Consider the following 16,759-nt stretch of genomic DNA (forward strand, 5'->3'; position numbering starts at 1 on the left):
AAAGGGCATGCCATGGAGAAAGTACAGCGAGGTGAACGGGGCGGGGGGAATGCAGGAAGTTGTGGGAAAGGCAGGAAAGGGTGGTGCTAGAGATACTACAAAATTAAAGTTGGCATCAGTGGCAAATGAATAGGTCTGAAGAGCGGGATGACTCAGGTTCTGTCTGGAAGGATGTTGGGCCATTAATAGAAAGAGTTCCCAGAAGCCAGTTTGACAAAGGGATGGTCAGCTGTGTTTTGTGCACGTGGATCTTGAACTCTTAGCAGTACATCTGGGTAGAGATGCATCTGAAAATTGAAGTCTTTCATTAAGGAGCGTAAAACAGATTAGAGATATGAATCTGTGGTCCTCTAGATAGAGGAAGCCATTTAAATCAGGACTTTAAGTCAAACTGTTCAATGTCAAAGGGCCGCAAAAGAGAGAGAAGATGGCCAAACGGATGACTCTGGGGAATATTCCTACGTAGGAACTGAAGAAGGATGTTATGACTCAGGTGGAGAAGCAGAGATCAGGAAAGTACGCTGGGAATGAAAAGAAGAGGACACATGTTCCAACACAGGGGCTTGTTGGGAGACCGAAGAGGGTCAGGGGGTGTGGTTGTCAGCCAGGCCACTCAGCAACACGAACTGGGTAACTGGGTGCCCGCGACAACATTAACACATCTTCTCAGGTTCTTCAGGCTGGAAGTCAATGGCAGGGTGTTAGCATGGACGAGTTTTGGTGAAAGCTGGCTTTGTGGCTTGCAGATGCCTACCTTGTCACATGGAGGGGGGCAAGAGAGAAGACAGAGAGAGACATAGAGAGAGAGAGAGAGAGAGAGAGAGAGAGACGCGATAGTTCTCAGGTATCTCATCTTAAAAGGGCACTTAATCCCATCATGAGGTTCTGTAACAGGAAAGAACAAATCTGACTCCGCGTTGGAGCTGCTTCTTTTACTTTAACCTTTGTGTTCTGTTGCTTTTTGCTACAAGTTAATCACTATAATCAAGTTGCCTATAAGCTTAAATTATCCATAATGGCCCATCTCTGGGAACCCGGCCTCCCAGGTCATGAGCATTAAGCTAAAATAACTTTGTTCAGCTCACAGGGAACACCCTGACCAGGCCCACCTGTGAACGGCCGCAGGAAGGAAGAAATTCATACATCCCCTCCCGAGTCTGGGCGGAATCGGAAATATCTGCAACAACTTATTACCTTTTTCATTGTACTTTACCTCCTCACCTCCCTCTCCTTGTTCTATAAAAGAAACTAGCATCCAAACCTGGTTAAGATGCTTCTTCGGGACCCTAGTCCACCATCTTCTGGGTCTGCCGGCTTTCCGAATAAAGTCCCTATCGCCTGCGTCAACGCCGCGTCTTTCGACGTATTGTCCGGTTGTGCGGCAAGCGGAGCGAGCTTGGACTCGGCAACACTCCCACCCTCACCTAACCCTAATGCTGGCCAATAAACATCTCCTTATGCTCAATAATATTAGTCATGAGACAAAAACCCATTAGAATGTCTAAAATTTAGAAGTCTGACAATGCCAAGACTTGATGCTGATGCGGCATAACGGGAATTTTTCGTAAACTGCTGGTGGGAAAGTAAAAAGGAGCAAACCACTTTGGAAAGCAGTTTGGTGGTTTCTTAAAAGGTTGAACACACCCTATCATACCACCCAGCTATTCCATTTCTAGGTATTTACTCATGAGAAAGGTAAATACATATACAAACAAAGACTTGAACACAGACATTCATGAAGCAGGTTTACTTGTAACAATCAAAAACTGGAAACAATTGAAACGTCTTCAATCACGTGAATGAATGAAAAAGATGTTGTACAGCCATATGTGCAAAGGACTATTATCCAGCAGAAACAAAGAAGATAAATCTCAAAATCATTATCTGAGCGATGGGACTGCACATACAAGAGTCCACACTGTAATAGTACTTTGTAGAAAATTGAGACACTGCAAGCAAACCCGGACTTACAGACAGCAGATCAGCGATTGCCTGGAGACAGAGGAGGGGTGCTGGTTGGAAAAGGACAAAAGAATTTGTTTGAGGGTGACGGAAACGACTTCTATCTTGATTGTGGTGACGGGTTCACGGGTGTATACACCTGTCATATCTTATCCAACTGTATATTTTTTGTATTTGAGGTTTATTTTAAGTGTCATACCTTAGCCAGGTCATTAAAAAAAACAACAAAACAACTCAGTGGAGGACTAAAAGAACCTAAATGAACTAAATTCCAAAATAAATAAATAAGAAGCCGTGGAAGAGATGAGACCTGGGCTATTTTCATCCCAGATCAAGTGGTGGAAGGTGGCAGAATCTCCCACAGGCTGGGGTCAAGAGTGGCTGGTTAAATGTCTATCAGACTTTTAGCTGCTGGAGGAGAGATTAGATCACCAAGGACCCCGAAGCTAAGATGGGCTGGTCCTCCACACTCGCAGCCTAATATGTGTATGTGGTACATGACACACACACCTGATAGATGACACGAGAAGAGGAAGAAAAAAGTGACCCACGGTCAAGAGAAAACAGTCAACAGAAAGAGACCAAGAAATGGCCCCAATGTTGTTATCAGACAGGAACTTTAAAACACCCGTGATAAATATATTAAAGAATCCAGTGGCCTAGTTGAATAGCCGGCATAAATAGGGAGTTTCCATTAAGAAACAGAACATAAAGAAAAAGAAACAATCGGAAATGCTAAAAATGAAAAATCACAGCAAGGGAAATAAAGAATTCCATTTAACATCAGAGGAAAGGATCAGTGAACATGAAGTCAGGTTAACAGAAATAACCCCAACAAAAACACAAAGAGAATAAAGAGTGATAAAATAGAAAAGCATCTGAAATCTGTAGAACAATATCTAAAGGTCTAACATACACGTATCTAGAGTCCAGGGAGAAAAAGAGAGGAAATGGAAGCAGAAAAATACTTGAACAAATAATGTCTGGGAATATTCCATATTTGATGATAGCATCAAACACAGATCCAAGAAGTTCATTAAACCCCACACATGATAAATACAAAGAAAACTACACCTAGGCATAATGTTATCAAACCTCTGAAATTCAAAGATAAAAAGAAAACTTTTAAAAAACATCCAGAGGTGAAAAAAAGAAATATAATAAAGAGGGAGTAAATGATTTTTACTTACTTTTCACCAAAACAATAGAGAATAGCAGATAATGCAAAAAAATGTATGGGCTGAAAGAAGAAAAAAACCCTCTTTACCTTAAATTACAAATCCAACAAAATATTCTTCAAGAGTTAATATGAAAAAAAAGAAGTTTCCTAAACATTACAGTCATAACTTTGGTGGAGAATTTAAAGATACATTAATTTAACTGAATTTCTATCATTTGTATTAAATGTATTAATTTTTTTCTGGTTTTATGTGTTTTATTTGGAAGTTCATAGATCATCAAAACCTAACTCTAAAGCTCATAATGCTACAGAGTCTAATCTGACTATTTTAAAAACAAATGCTACTGATTATATGCAAAATCATATACAAACCAACAGAAAAACTTATATGTAAGCCATTAAGGTGGTAAAGCATAGTTTTTTTACAATTAATTAATTAATTTTTATTTATTTATTTTTGCTGCATTGGGTCTTCATTGCTGCACGCCGGCTTTCTCTAGTTGCGGCGAGCGGGGGCTACTCTTCGTTGTGGTGTGTGGGCTTCTCATTGCAGTGGCTTCTCTTGTTGCGGAGCACGGGCTCTAGGCACGTGGGCTTCAGTAGTTGTGGCACGTGGGCTCAGTAGTTGTGGCTCGTGGGCTCTAGAGTGCAGGCTCAGTAGTTGTGGCTTGCGGGCTCTACAGTCCAGGCTCAGCATCTGTGGCGCATGGGCTTAGTTGCTCCGCGGCATGTGGGATCTTTCCGGACCAGGGCTTGAACCCGTGTCCCCTGCATTGGCAGGCGGATTCTTAACCACTGAGCCACCAGGGAAGTCCTAAAGCATAGTTTTTAGAGGATGGACCCTGCCTGGCTAAAAAGACTGGTTCCACCACTAATTCAATGTATGACATTTAGGCAAATTATTTTTCTACTCTTGACTTTGTTTCCTCATCTTAAATTAAATGATAAGGGTAGAACATTCTCAAGGGTTTCAAGAAAGGTAATTGCGTTTTAACAATGCTTGGAATATAGTAGGTACTTAATGAATGTTGACTATTATGACCTGAAATTAGGTTTACATTATTCTAGCCCCTTGATGCTACTTTGTTCAAGGCTTGGTTAACAAAGCAGTAGTTGTCAAAGGGTTCCAAGTTCTGCACACCCTGGGGTGCCCTGAGAGCCTCTCCTAGAAGGTGCAAGGTCAGACTGCTTTCATAACAGCACTCGGATACCATGTGTCCTTTCCATTCTCATTCTCTCACAAGTACACAGTGCAGCTTTCTGGAAGTTACATGACATCTACAAGGTCATCATTATGCAGCTAATGAAATGCATGCCCCTGTAGACTTCTCTACCGTAGTAGGTTTAGGGTATGAATGTGTATATTCAGGTGTTAACTCCGTTTGTTCTCCGAACTTCTACTGTGCTCTTTCTACCTTTCACTCGTTACACTTGCTCTGATCTCTGTAACCTCATTATTGTCCAATAAATCATTATTTTGAAATTCCCAAGTTCTTCTTACATCTACATGTAAACACAAGAAGTAACTACACTTTGGGGTTTTGTTTTGCAATGATATTAAATTATATTAACTTTTCTAAATTTAAAATTTTCATTTTAACAGTTATTATTTTAGAATTCAACAATACTTATTCTAATGTAAAGAAAAATTTACTTATACTTTTCTTCTACTTAAAGACAGATTTTTTGCTTGAAAAGAGGGAACTGGACAACTTCCTCAACCCACAGCTGCACCATGTACATCTACCATGGTAGCCTGACAGCGTCCCAGCACTGATGAGGTCAGTGGTGGTGTTAATTAATGTGATTCTTTTGATACTGTATAATATAAAATGTAAAGTTTGTCAACATTTGGAAGACCTGCAAAACAAGGGGAACCAGTATTTTCCAGTGACCACGATGTTCCAAATTCATGCAGGAATAAAGGCTCCATTCACAGAACAATGGATTTTAATGGTTTCAGATCTCATGTGGCAAGTAACCTTTATGAAATGATCACTTCTCAAATTTTGAATTTTTTATACCAAAAGAATATCTACAGTTGTCTTAAAACATATTAAACCCCTCCTCCCTTTTCAACTATGCATCAGTGTAAGGCTGGGTTTTTTCATACTTCCACTAGAGCAACCTGAATTAAATATAGAAAATATAGAAAGCAACCTGTGTTAAATATAGAAAACACATTGCTTTTCACTTCAAACGATTGTATATTGACGGTGGGTTCTTTTACCAAATGCATAGTTACTGCTCACAGAGGTTAAACTTTAAGTTTCAATCTCACTAACCGTGGACACACCCCTGCTTTACCTTCACATCACACTACTCTCCATCCGGCAACGCACACTTCTCTCCAATGCCGGACAAGACCATAGCTTTCTCCTTTAAAGCTCATATTCTGCTCTGGACTCCATCACAGATGCTTTCTTTAAGACCTTTCTTTATAATTATTCTACCCATGTAAAATCTTTAATCTTTCTGTCTACCTGAATTCCTGAATTTACCCATCCATCCAACCATTCGCTTATTCATTTGTTCATACATCCTGCAAATTATTTATTAAGCACCTATTCCTACATTCTAAGGGATGAGGTTTCAGGAATTAAAAACAAAAACAAACAAATACAAAGAAGCCAACATGAAACCCTAAAGGAGTGTCTCATGTAGGGGTTGGTGGGTGAACAGGATAAAAGCACACAAATTCAGTGAAGTGTGAACTATCATGACATGTTGTGATGGGGACACAGAAAATCTGCATCGAACGCTGACACGGTACATTGGTAAGTGCTTCCTCAAATGAATGACTCTTAAACTGAGCCCTGTTGAATGAGTAAGAAATAACAAGGCATAACAAACAAGAAAATGTATTCCAAGGAGCAGAAAAGTATGCGCAAAAGAGAAAGACAAAACAAGAAAGCGTTTGGTGACAAACTGCAGCTGGGACAACGTGGCTGTGACACAGTATTCCAGTAGGAGGGTGACCGAGACACGGGAACAGAGTTAGAGGCGACGTGCGGCCGTCAGATCACCCAGGGGGAGCTGTGAGCACTGCACCACTTCTACACCACTGTACACGGCGTGTGACACGCACACGCGGCACCACTTCTTCTCGGTACTCAAGCAGTGACCGACGCTTATTTGTCAAAGACAGCTAATGCAGACAACCACAGCCCAACACCATTTTACTGCGTGTAAAACAGACTGACGGCACACAGCTCCCAGCATCCACTGTGCACCGAAACACAGCCAATATTAAGACAAGAATAACTAAACAGATTTTACTCCAGTTGGATTTGGACAGATGATCAGGGCTGGTGAGCAAAAATGTTCTAACCACCCCCAGTTAAGACGTTTCTTCATCAGCGACGAAGAAGACTAACAGGGAAGAAAACGTGTGAGCACACAGCTCTTCCCAGGACTTCCCGGGGCCTCCTCCGTGCTGCTTAAGCGCCCTGGTGCCCAAGGCACCCGACTCTCCTGCCTTTCTTAAGTCCCACCGGCGACGTCTACCACTTCCCTTTTTCTCTTGACTTTGAAAGTCTATATTCAAGAAACCATGGTCTTGACTGAAGGCAGAAGGCAACATAATAACAGTGACTTCTGCTCTTGGACAAACAAGCTCGTGCTGCTTTTCTGGGTCAAACAGTTCCCCGTGGCCTCCAGAGATACACTCCACAGGACCGCATCAGTCCAAATGAGCGGGCCACAGGGCAGGACCGATGCGAGAGAAACTTTTGTGGGCTGTGGCCTCACGATACCTGCGATACACAACATTCTTGCTCCTGGCCAAGCCAGCAGGTGAGCTGCAGGGGACAACCCGGCCTCAGTCAGGATAAACTCTTACAGCTTCGGAGGGAGCGGGGAACGAGGAGAAGCAGAGGACAGCAGCTTCCCTTAGGACAGCCTGCTATGCGACAGGCTCTGTCAAGAAGTACCACAGCTCTCTCACACACCGCCAGGAACATTTTCCAGCATGAGATGACACAACAAGAGCTTAAGAACATTACTCTAAACCGTCCCCACAGAAAAGATCCACAAATAGAGGCTGTGGCATATTGTTACTTGGAGTAGAGACGAACAAAGAAGAATGTTAGTCATTAGTCATTAGTGACTGCAAATACTTTAAGACATTGAAAAATGAAATTTTACCCAGAGTTTTCACTGGGAGGATGGCCTGTTGCTAATCACGTTTGGAAACGTACTGTGTTGATCCAGCGTAAGAATCTCTTGCCTCAAATCTTGACCTATCAAGTCTCGACTCTGTGACTGTGTTTATCCAAGTATCTTCCACGTTACATTTGTAATCCTCTAAATTCTGAATTAACCTATATTGATTCAGTTTTATATTAACCAATACACAACTTAGAAGTTCATATTATACTAGTGAAACGTTGACATTCTTTGTCCTATGTTTAATTAAGTTAATCATATGAGCCATGTATCATTTAACTACTTGTAATAGAGGATATCTGAAGCTGCAAAATGAATGAGAAGCAGCTGGCAATTTCAGTGCATTCATATAAAATTAGACTAGTAACATAACCAAACTCCTCTAATAAAAATATGCATTATTAAAGTTCTAGGGTTTGTCAACCTCATGGATGGAAACACCTGATGCAATGTGAGGAGTCAAACAATTTCCCTAAGTCTAGAGATGCATCTAAAACTCTGAAGGGTTGGAATTGACTATGAAGGTCTAATTAAAAGTAATGCATATGCCACACATCCTTTCCCCAAAACTCTAAACAACAAAATGGTTCCGCATAACCTAACAAAGAAAGGTTCAGTGGACATCCTGGTCTAGTTGCAACCTAACCCCTTTTAACCTCAACTCTTTTTATCGGTATTTCCCAGCACTCACTGCTCTGAGACGCCCATTTCACATCACCCACTCTGACCGAACGCTCGTGATCCCTGGAGCACTTTTATTACGTGTCTGTGAACAGAATGGAAACTAAACTGAAATGGCATCTCCTCCCATTGGGGAGAAGAGTCAATTCAGCAAGTGATTACAGCGGAGGATAAGACGGAGAAAGACAAGTACCGTATGACATCGCTTATAGTGGAATCTAGAAAAGTGACAGAAATGAGCTTGTCTACAAAACAGAAACAGACGCACAGACACAGAGAGCAAATTTATGGTTACCAAAGGGGAAGGGGGGGAGGGATAAATTAGGAGTTTGGGATTCACAGATACACACTACTGTATATAAAATAGATAATCAACAAGGACCACTGTATAGCACGGGGAACTCTACTCAATATCTTTTAATAACCTGTAACGGAAAAGAATCTGAAAAAGAATATATATATATATATATATATATATGCATAGATATATATAACTGAATCACTTTGCTGGACACCTGAAACCAACATGACACTGTAAATCAACTCTACTTCAGTAAAAAGATTACAGCCGAGGATAAATAATAGCATAGGGGATAAACAGGGAGGTGCAGGGAAACAACAAGGCCCTCGATTCAGACCTGGAAGAGCAGGGAGAGTTTCTGGGAAGCAGAGCCTAGTCTGAGATGTAAAGGCTGAGTAGGTACGGGCCCTCAAAGACCCAGCAAGGGGCCAGGGAATCCAGAAGAGGAGGGGAGGTCGCAGTGTTTCCCACAAAGGGACGCTGCAGAGGGTGGGGTGAGAAGAAGTGGCATTGCCGGTTCTCCATCCACAGGTTCGTCTCACACACACTCATACACACACTCACACATACGCTGACCTCACACTCACACTCTCACACACACACACACCCTCACACACTCACCTTCACACACACACACCTCACACAAGTCACTCTCACACTCACACCCTCATAAACACTCACACACACTCACACCCTCACACACAGTCACTCTCACACACACTCACACCCTCACACACCCCTCACCCTCACACACACACTCACACCCTCACACAGTCACTCTCACACACACTCACACCCTCACACACCCCTCACCCTCACACACACACTCACACCCTCACACAGTTACTCACACACACACCCTCACACACAGTCACTCTCACACCCTCACACACACACTCACACACACGCACTGACAACCTCACACACCCTCACACACACACTCACACCCTCGCGCACACCCTCACACGCTCACCTTCACACACACACACCCTCATACACTCACACTCACACACACACTCTCACACACACCTTCATACCTACTCACACACACACTCACACACACTCACACCCCACTCTTCCCACCACTCTTTAAATCCCACAGGTCCTGCAAAGTCCGGCATCCTCATCCTGTTGTAGAATCTCTGCTCAGTGCCAGACCTTCCCTAGAAAGCCTTCTTCAGCATTTCCCTCCTGTGGGACTCTGGCTTTTCAAGTTCTTGAGAAGTTTCTAAAACTGCAGCACAAATATTAAGCTCCTGGTAAAGTGCTGACATGTGTAATTCCAAGGCTGTTCCTGGGTGGTTATCTCCACACACAGACTTTAAGCCCCTTCAGGCAGGAATGTCATAAACTTTGCATCTTCCTCAGTAACACGCATAATCCATAATACACTTCATCCTGAGAGGTACAAAAAGGTGACTAACCTCTGAAAAGTGTGTCATAAAACATAACGTAAGCTGAAGCTTTCAAAAACTACAAATTCAAAAAGAAATCTTTTAATTCTTGTTATTATTGCTAGCACAGTGGTGCTAAGAGCGTTTATCAGCTATAGGAGGAGCGCACTGACTGCTGGGGGTGAAGAAATTCAAATGAAGCTGACTCACTGGACAGCATAACTACCCGATTCTGGTTTGGTTTCACCTCAGTTCCTCGAGAAAATATCATTATACTGGCAAAAGCGAGACAGAAATCAAGTAACAAATTTAAGGCCCAAGCCATAGTATGATGTTCAATATTCTAAATGAGTTTAAATCCATTAATTTGGAAAAATTTCATCACAAAGTACTGAAAGCACGTGTGGATGTGATAAGGGAACAGTTACAATCATCTTTTTAAATGTTATGTGAAGGGAGGGTTGACAGGGAGCAAAGAAGCCAGCCATGGTCTCAATTTTCAAAACAAAGAAGGTGGATTCCAACTTTAGCCTTGAGAGCTTGACACTGATTCCAGGCACACTCCCACGAGATTCTTAACATTATCATCTGTAAGCGCCCAAAATGTGAAGTGTTGTTACCTACCAGCTAGGGAGAGCTCAAAGGAACCCATCATTACAAAGGAACCCAGGGCTATTTCTTTTTGTTTTTACAGGGTTGCTTCATAGCTATTCTGCAGAAAGTGGAAATGCAGTCCAGCAAGGAACCTGACTGAGTCTGTCACAGAATGCATCCGCCCCGCCCACATGAAGGAATGTAAACGCTGAGGAAGGAGTCACTTGACTATAACGCTGCCCGAATGGCCTTATAAAGACCACTAATTCATGGGCTCCTGCAAAGCAAGGGACGGCGTCTAGGACCAAACGTCCTGCCTGTTCTCCACTCTGCACAGTCGTTGGATGAAGATATTAACTGCATCCTGACCACATCTGCTCATGCCTCTAAATGGGGAAGAACAGCTAATCTGTATCATGGAATCAGCATCCAAAAATATCCTGACCTTCTGGAACAACAGGCTAATGAAAGGTAAAGGTTACATTTAATTGCAATAAGTATTTTTCAAAGTCCCAAATCTAGTAGCCAAATGTACAAATTGAGGAAAAGAAGTATACTTGCAGAGAAGTATGCAAAAAGATGCCTAATTAAACAGTGCAGTATGGATGCCAAAAATATAGAAGGGGAGAGGACAAATTTGACTTGAGGGTGATTTACCATGTGGTACCCAGAGGAGATAGCCAGACAAGTCCAGTGATGTTAGTCCGTTCCTCAGCTCAGCTCTCAGGACCACACTTTCAGAAAAACAGGAATTCATCCAAAGGAGAAATTCCTTGATGATAATGGGATTCTCGACCTATGCCAATTAAGGACAAGTTGAAGGAAATGAATATTACCATAGAGATCATAGACATATTATATCTCTGTTATGTAGAAAAGCTTTCTGTATAAGTACTCTAAGAGGTAAAAATTGGGATATGAATATTATAGAGTCAAACAGTACAGTTCACTATAAGGAAAGAGTTCTTACGCTCAGAGCAGGTCAAATAAAGGAATGCCTCCCGCATTCAAGATGAATCTCGATCAATAGGTCGCCTAAATTGATCTTAATATTCTCCTTGAATTTGGAAATAAGATCACCTGCTAAAAGTGAAAAAATAAAGATAATTTGGACTGGAAAACCTGGAGAACCCTGGAACATGTCTTATGGGGAATTTGATAGGAATTATCCAAGAAAGAACAGAATAACTTCCGAGCACTGTTAACCATCCCTGAAGCTGAAGGTGGAGTGAATCAGGTGCTGGCAGGGCTAGTGGCAGGCGATTAAGGCACGGAGCAGAGCTGACGTGGCTGTCCGCCGTCAGTGCGCTGAGCAAAGAGGAAAACCGGAGAAAATCGGGACCGGCCCAGGAGCAGTCGCAGGACAGGAGGGGGTGCGCGGTGCCGAGTGAGGGGCTTCCTGGAAGGGCAGGAGGTGGGGTCAGAAGAGCACATGGAAGGCTCGGCTTTTTCAGCTGCGCAGCCCTGCGTGATGGGAAGGCCCGGAGGGCGGGGCTGAACACCAGTGGATTCCCAAGGTGAAGCAGCGCAGGCTGAGGTCCTGTGGATCCAGCGCGCAGATGCTGAATGAAGTCCTGAGCAATGACAGCTGATCAAAGTGGAGGAAGCAAATCCTCTGTGAGCGTAGATTCCCAAGGGAAGTGGAATACTCAGGAAGTCAATGAGCACTGGTCACAGGGAGAGGGTAACACCCGCGAAGGGTGTCAACTTAGAAAGACCAAGGGTAGCTGGGCGATGGTGAAAGAATTAACAGTTAGAAGCAGCTCTGAACAGCCTGCAGGCCCCATGGGAGAAAAGCACAGGCATGTGTGTAGGACCAAGACCACAACAGTCCATGTAGGCTCCTTGCAAAACAGATACTAATCCTGAGATGGTGTTGTCGAACAGAATACCTACAGCACCAAGGCATCAAAAAACTTAAATCAATAATTAGGAAGACACCCACTATGTGCCAGGTACTGGGAATCCAAGGATGAATATCCTGAGGGAGATCTGAGTTTGGAAGCAATACAGACATCTGAACAGGTGTTTCTTTTTCAACTGAAGTATGTTGATTTACAATGTTGTGTTAGCTTCAGGTGTACAGCAAAGTGATTCAGATATATATATATACACACACACACACATATATATATATATACACACACACACACATATATATATATATACCTTTTCAGATTCTTTTCCCTTATAGGTTATTACAAGATATTCCCTGTGCTATAAAGTAGGTCCTTGATGATGATCTGCTTTATATACAGCAGTGTGTATCTGCTAATCCCAAACTCCTAATTTATCCCTCCCCGCCCCTTTCCCCTTGGTAACCATGAGTTTGTTTTCTATGTCTGTGAGTCTGTTTCTGTTTTGTAAATAAGTTCATTTGTATCTTTTTTTTTCCAATTCCACATGCAAGTGATACCGTATGATATTTGTCTTTCTCTGGCTTCCCTGTCTGAACAGGTATTTTTATTTTCATTTTGAATTAATTTATTTTTTTGGCCACACGGCGCAGCATTAGCATCTTGGTTCCCTGACCAGGGATCAAACCCGTGCCCCTTGCATTGGGAGCGTGGAGTCTTAACCACTGGACCACCAGGGAAGTCCCTAAAAAGGTATTTTTAATGTAAGGTAGCAGAGTGAAAGGGGACACATAGTTATGTCAGACCTGGAAAAAATTCAGGATTAAGAAGCTTTCCTGGGGGTGCCCAGACCCCTTTCCTGGGGTGTTCACTCCCAAAGCCACTGTCTTCTGTTGGCTTTTTGCTAATTCCTACTGTGGTGAGAAGGAAGAAGTGGTACCTGAGTGAATTAACTTGAGTTGCCTTTGATTTTCTGAAAGGGAGAGTTTATTTTAATAAAAAGATTATTAACGGCCAGAAAGGATTCCAGGCAAGCAACTACACACAGGTGATAATCACATTTTCGTGGCTGGACCCGGGGGACGGGGGGATCGTGGCCCAAAGCCCCTCAGGGTTCATAAGGTACTCACTCCCCTACCGCTGCTGGGCGGGGACTGGCCTAAAGCTCCTCACTCCTGGCAAATAACTCTGTTCATACCCTGTAAGCCTGAAGGCTGCAGGAAGAACAAGCCTGTGGGCCTGCACTCAGGGGAGAGAGATAGAGATGAACTAGGTCAGACACTTCCAAACTGTTTGAGAGAAACAAAGAAGCAAATGTGAGTCAGGATAGCCAAAAAATCACTCCAATGCCAAATGAGTCAACTAATCTACGGGTGGCTAAATTGGTTCATCTAAAGACCTAAAACTTGCCAAAAGATTTTCTTGTATCAAGACGGAGAGCCCCAACCAAAACTGCTGCACAGGCACCTAACGAATATTTACTGAAAACATCTAGATGGCCTAGAGACTAAAAACCAGTGAAATTATTGATATTTTAGAAAGGAAAGCAACTGTTTCTACAAATATGCAGAAAAGTAATAAACTGTAATGTTTAAGAAGAGTTGCTTGGGTAAATATTTATAATTAAGTGGTATAAAAATCAATGATACAAAAGTTATGTATCCTAGCAAATAAAAGGAAAACTAAGCAACTTCCTGGAAAATCTAACATTCATAATGGAAATAACAATTTGAGTGATCACTTACTTCTTTATTCTTCAGTCCAATATTATTTTAAAAGTTTTTTAAAATAATGCCTTAACACAAGATCATTTTATAAGCCATAGTTACATGAGATTTGAGGACCAAACCTTGTGAAGCCACGTCTCCTTCTACATTCTCAAGAACGACAAAAAAGTATCTTGGACATGTTATTTTATACCTGGATACCTAGTAGCGGGGACTTAAAGGGACTTTTCATACTCATACACTATGAAACGCCACACCAAGCATAAGTACTTTCTATTTGTGTTGGGTCTCAAAGAGAGAAAAATAAAATTCTTATTTTCTCTGTCATACATTAGAAAAAAGATCCTACAGCACAAGAAAAAACAGAATACCCATCTATTCATTACAAATTTCGATTAAATAAACTTCAGCTAGTTAAGTTTCCTCGCTGATACATTTAAAAACATACAAGTGGGTCTGTTTTATATGAGATGTTTAATTACTGTACCAATAATTATTCTAGAATTTTTCCTACTACTTTATGTCTACAGGCTTTATGTAAAGAGCCTACTGTTTTGACATGAAAAGTATAGCTTATTTATTTTAACTGCGTGCTTCTTATTTTTCTGCTGGGTCATAGATCCCTTTAGATATCTGAGGACTCTGGATTATCTCCCTAAAAAGGCAGAGACTCAAACGTTTAAATACAAGTTCAGGATCCCCGGAAGCAATCCCCAGACGGAGCTGTGCAATAACTGAACGGAGAGCGCAGGCTACACGGGCAGACTCCACCAAAAGCATGACACTGTTAACGTGGCTTTTTGACAAATTAAGATTTGCTTCGAAATTTTAGACATCATATTTCTGTTAATTGCTGTTATTATTGATTTTTGTCACTCTTCATAATATAGTACCTGAAATGACAACTCCCAAAGAAAACGAAAAAACACAGCCGTTTTAGGAAAAGCAACAGATTAGTCCCACACTCACACTAGGAACCAAGGTATAAAAATCTACATCCATCACTGAAGGCTCTAACGCTTATCCACGTGTCGTCAGAGGGTCAACGATGTTCCTCCCAAGAGCAGTTCTAGTTGGGAGGTAAGCATTTGATGAAATTACTATCACAGGACTGACCCTGGTATGCTATAAATCAAGCTCTAATTTAAAACTGTATATACGACCTGTTCTACTTAAAATTCCAGGGGGTTTCAGTGTGATGGAAACCAAGACGCCCCAGTCACAATTCAGCGACACGTGCAACCTTCTGGCTTACTTCAGAAGATACACACTGTCCACCAGGTGCAAAGTGAAGGCGCGACCCTGGGAAGCGAGGGAGCGAAGGAAAGACGCGCGGGATGCGTACCCTGAAATCACATGACCCCTTGCAGCGGAGGGCCCGCAAGTGCCGCCGCGAGGCTGCTCGGCCCACCCAGGACAGGCTGCGGGCACCGGCCCGACGCCCACCGCTCCCCAGGGCGCCGCGGTCACAGTGGGCATCGGATCCCCAAGCAGTAATTAACACGCGCGCGCACACACACAGACGCACAGGCACGCGCGCGCGCACACGAACACACGCACAGGCACACGCGCGCGCACACACACAAACAGGCACAGGCACACACGCGCGCACAGGCACACACAAGCGCGCGCACACGAACACACGCACAGGCACACGCGCACGCGCACACGCACGCGCACACACCCCGGCGGAGCCCGGCAGCCCCCCTGGAAGTTCGCGGCGGCCTCGCTCCCCGCGGGCCCTCCGTCCTCGGCCGCCGCGGGGCCCCGGGGCGCGGAGCTGCCCCCGGCGTGGGAACCGGGCCCGGCCCCGGGAGCGCAGGAGGGCTGCCTGGGGGGCACGCGAGGGCCCGGACGGGGGGCCGCGGAGCGGGCCGGCCCCGGAGCCCGGGCCGGCGAGGGCGCGCGGCGACCACTTACTGGGGGCGTCCCGACCTCGGGCTGCGTTTCCGGCTCGCCGGCAGCTCCGGGGCGCGCCTCGCAGCTCCGCGCCGCCCGCGCAGGAGGAGAGTGGGCGGCGGGCGGCAGAGGGGGGCCCGGCGGCGGCACCTGCCGGTCCCTGCACCGGTGTCCCCACCGCCGGCGGCCGCCGCGCTTCTTCCCGGCTGCCGCTCAACAGGCGGGGCGGGCGCGGCGCGCAGCAAACCCGGTTCCCGCGCGGCGCCCACGCTCAGGCAGCCCCGGCCCCGGGCTCCCGCTCTCTCTCTCCCTCTCTCCCTCCCTCTCTCCTCCCCCCGCTCAGCCCCAAGGATCCCTCGCAGCGCCTCTCCCTGCGGTCTTTTCGGAACCCCTCCCCTTCCCTGCACCAAAAGACTGAGAAAGAAAGCAGCGGCGGGAACGCACCATGGTGAGGTTACGCCGGGCCCCTGTCCGCTCGCGGCGCGCCCTCCCCGCGAGCGTCGGTCGCCTGGGGGCGGGGGGCTCCCGCGGCGGCTCCCTGCTTTCCGCGTGGACTCTAGCAGCCAAAGTGTAGGGAAACTGCAGCGAAATCTGCTCCTGGAAAGCCAGCTCGGGGCTGAGTGTCACCCGCTGCGACCATTCTAGAGCAGGGAGACTGAGCCCTCCAGCCGCCCAGTCGGCTTCCCAGCAGTTCCTGTGTGGAGACGGAGGCCAGGGAACAGGGACAAAGGAAGAGAAAGGAGAAAGAGGGAGGGAACGCAAGGAAAATTTGGCCGACTTAAAAAACAATGTTTTCCACTATGCACTGGGCCGGAAAAACCTCAGTTCTCCGTAGTTAGAAACTCCAGCATTTCTGCTGGGAAATTGATGTCTCTGCATGGATGGTTTTCGTGCCCTGGTTCTCAGGTTAAAGCCAATCTGCTCCTTTGCAAATGCAGTTCTATGGCTGCAGAGCATTTACATCTTTCCAGTAAGGTCCTGATTCTGCTTGGTTCGGT

General features: G+C 44.7%; 1 protein-coding gene across 2 annotated transcripts in view; it reads right to left on the reverse strand.

Annotated features, from left to right (window-relative positions):
- Positions 1–16,452, reverse strand: part of GUCY1A1 (guanylate cyclase 1 soluble subunit alpha 1) — a 58,950-nt gene extending 42,498 nt beyond the window's left edge. Inside the window, exon 1 of one of the 2 annotated variants that reach the window (XM_061191782.1) lies at positions 16,206–16,452. The gene's annotated coding sequence lies outside the window, so the exon portion shown is untranslated. Of the gene's footprint in view, positions 1–15,782; positions 15,953–16,205 lie in introns of those variants that run through there. The other variant, XM_061191783.1, reaches the window with a different exon arrangement.
- Between the last annotated feature and the right edge of the window lie 307 nt (positions 16,453–16,759).

The sequence above is a fragment of the Eubalaena glacialis genome, chromosome 5 (assembly GCF_028564815.1).
Source record: "Eubalaena glacialis isolate mEubGla1 chromosome 5, mEubGla1.1.hap2.+ XY, whole genome shotgun sequence".
NCBI classification, from domain to species: Eukaryota; Metazoa; Chordata; class Mammalia; order Artiodactyla; family Balaenidae; genus Eubalaena; species Eubalaena glacialis.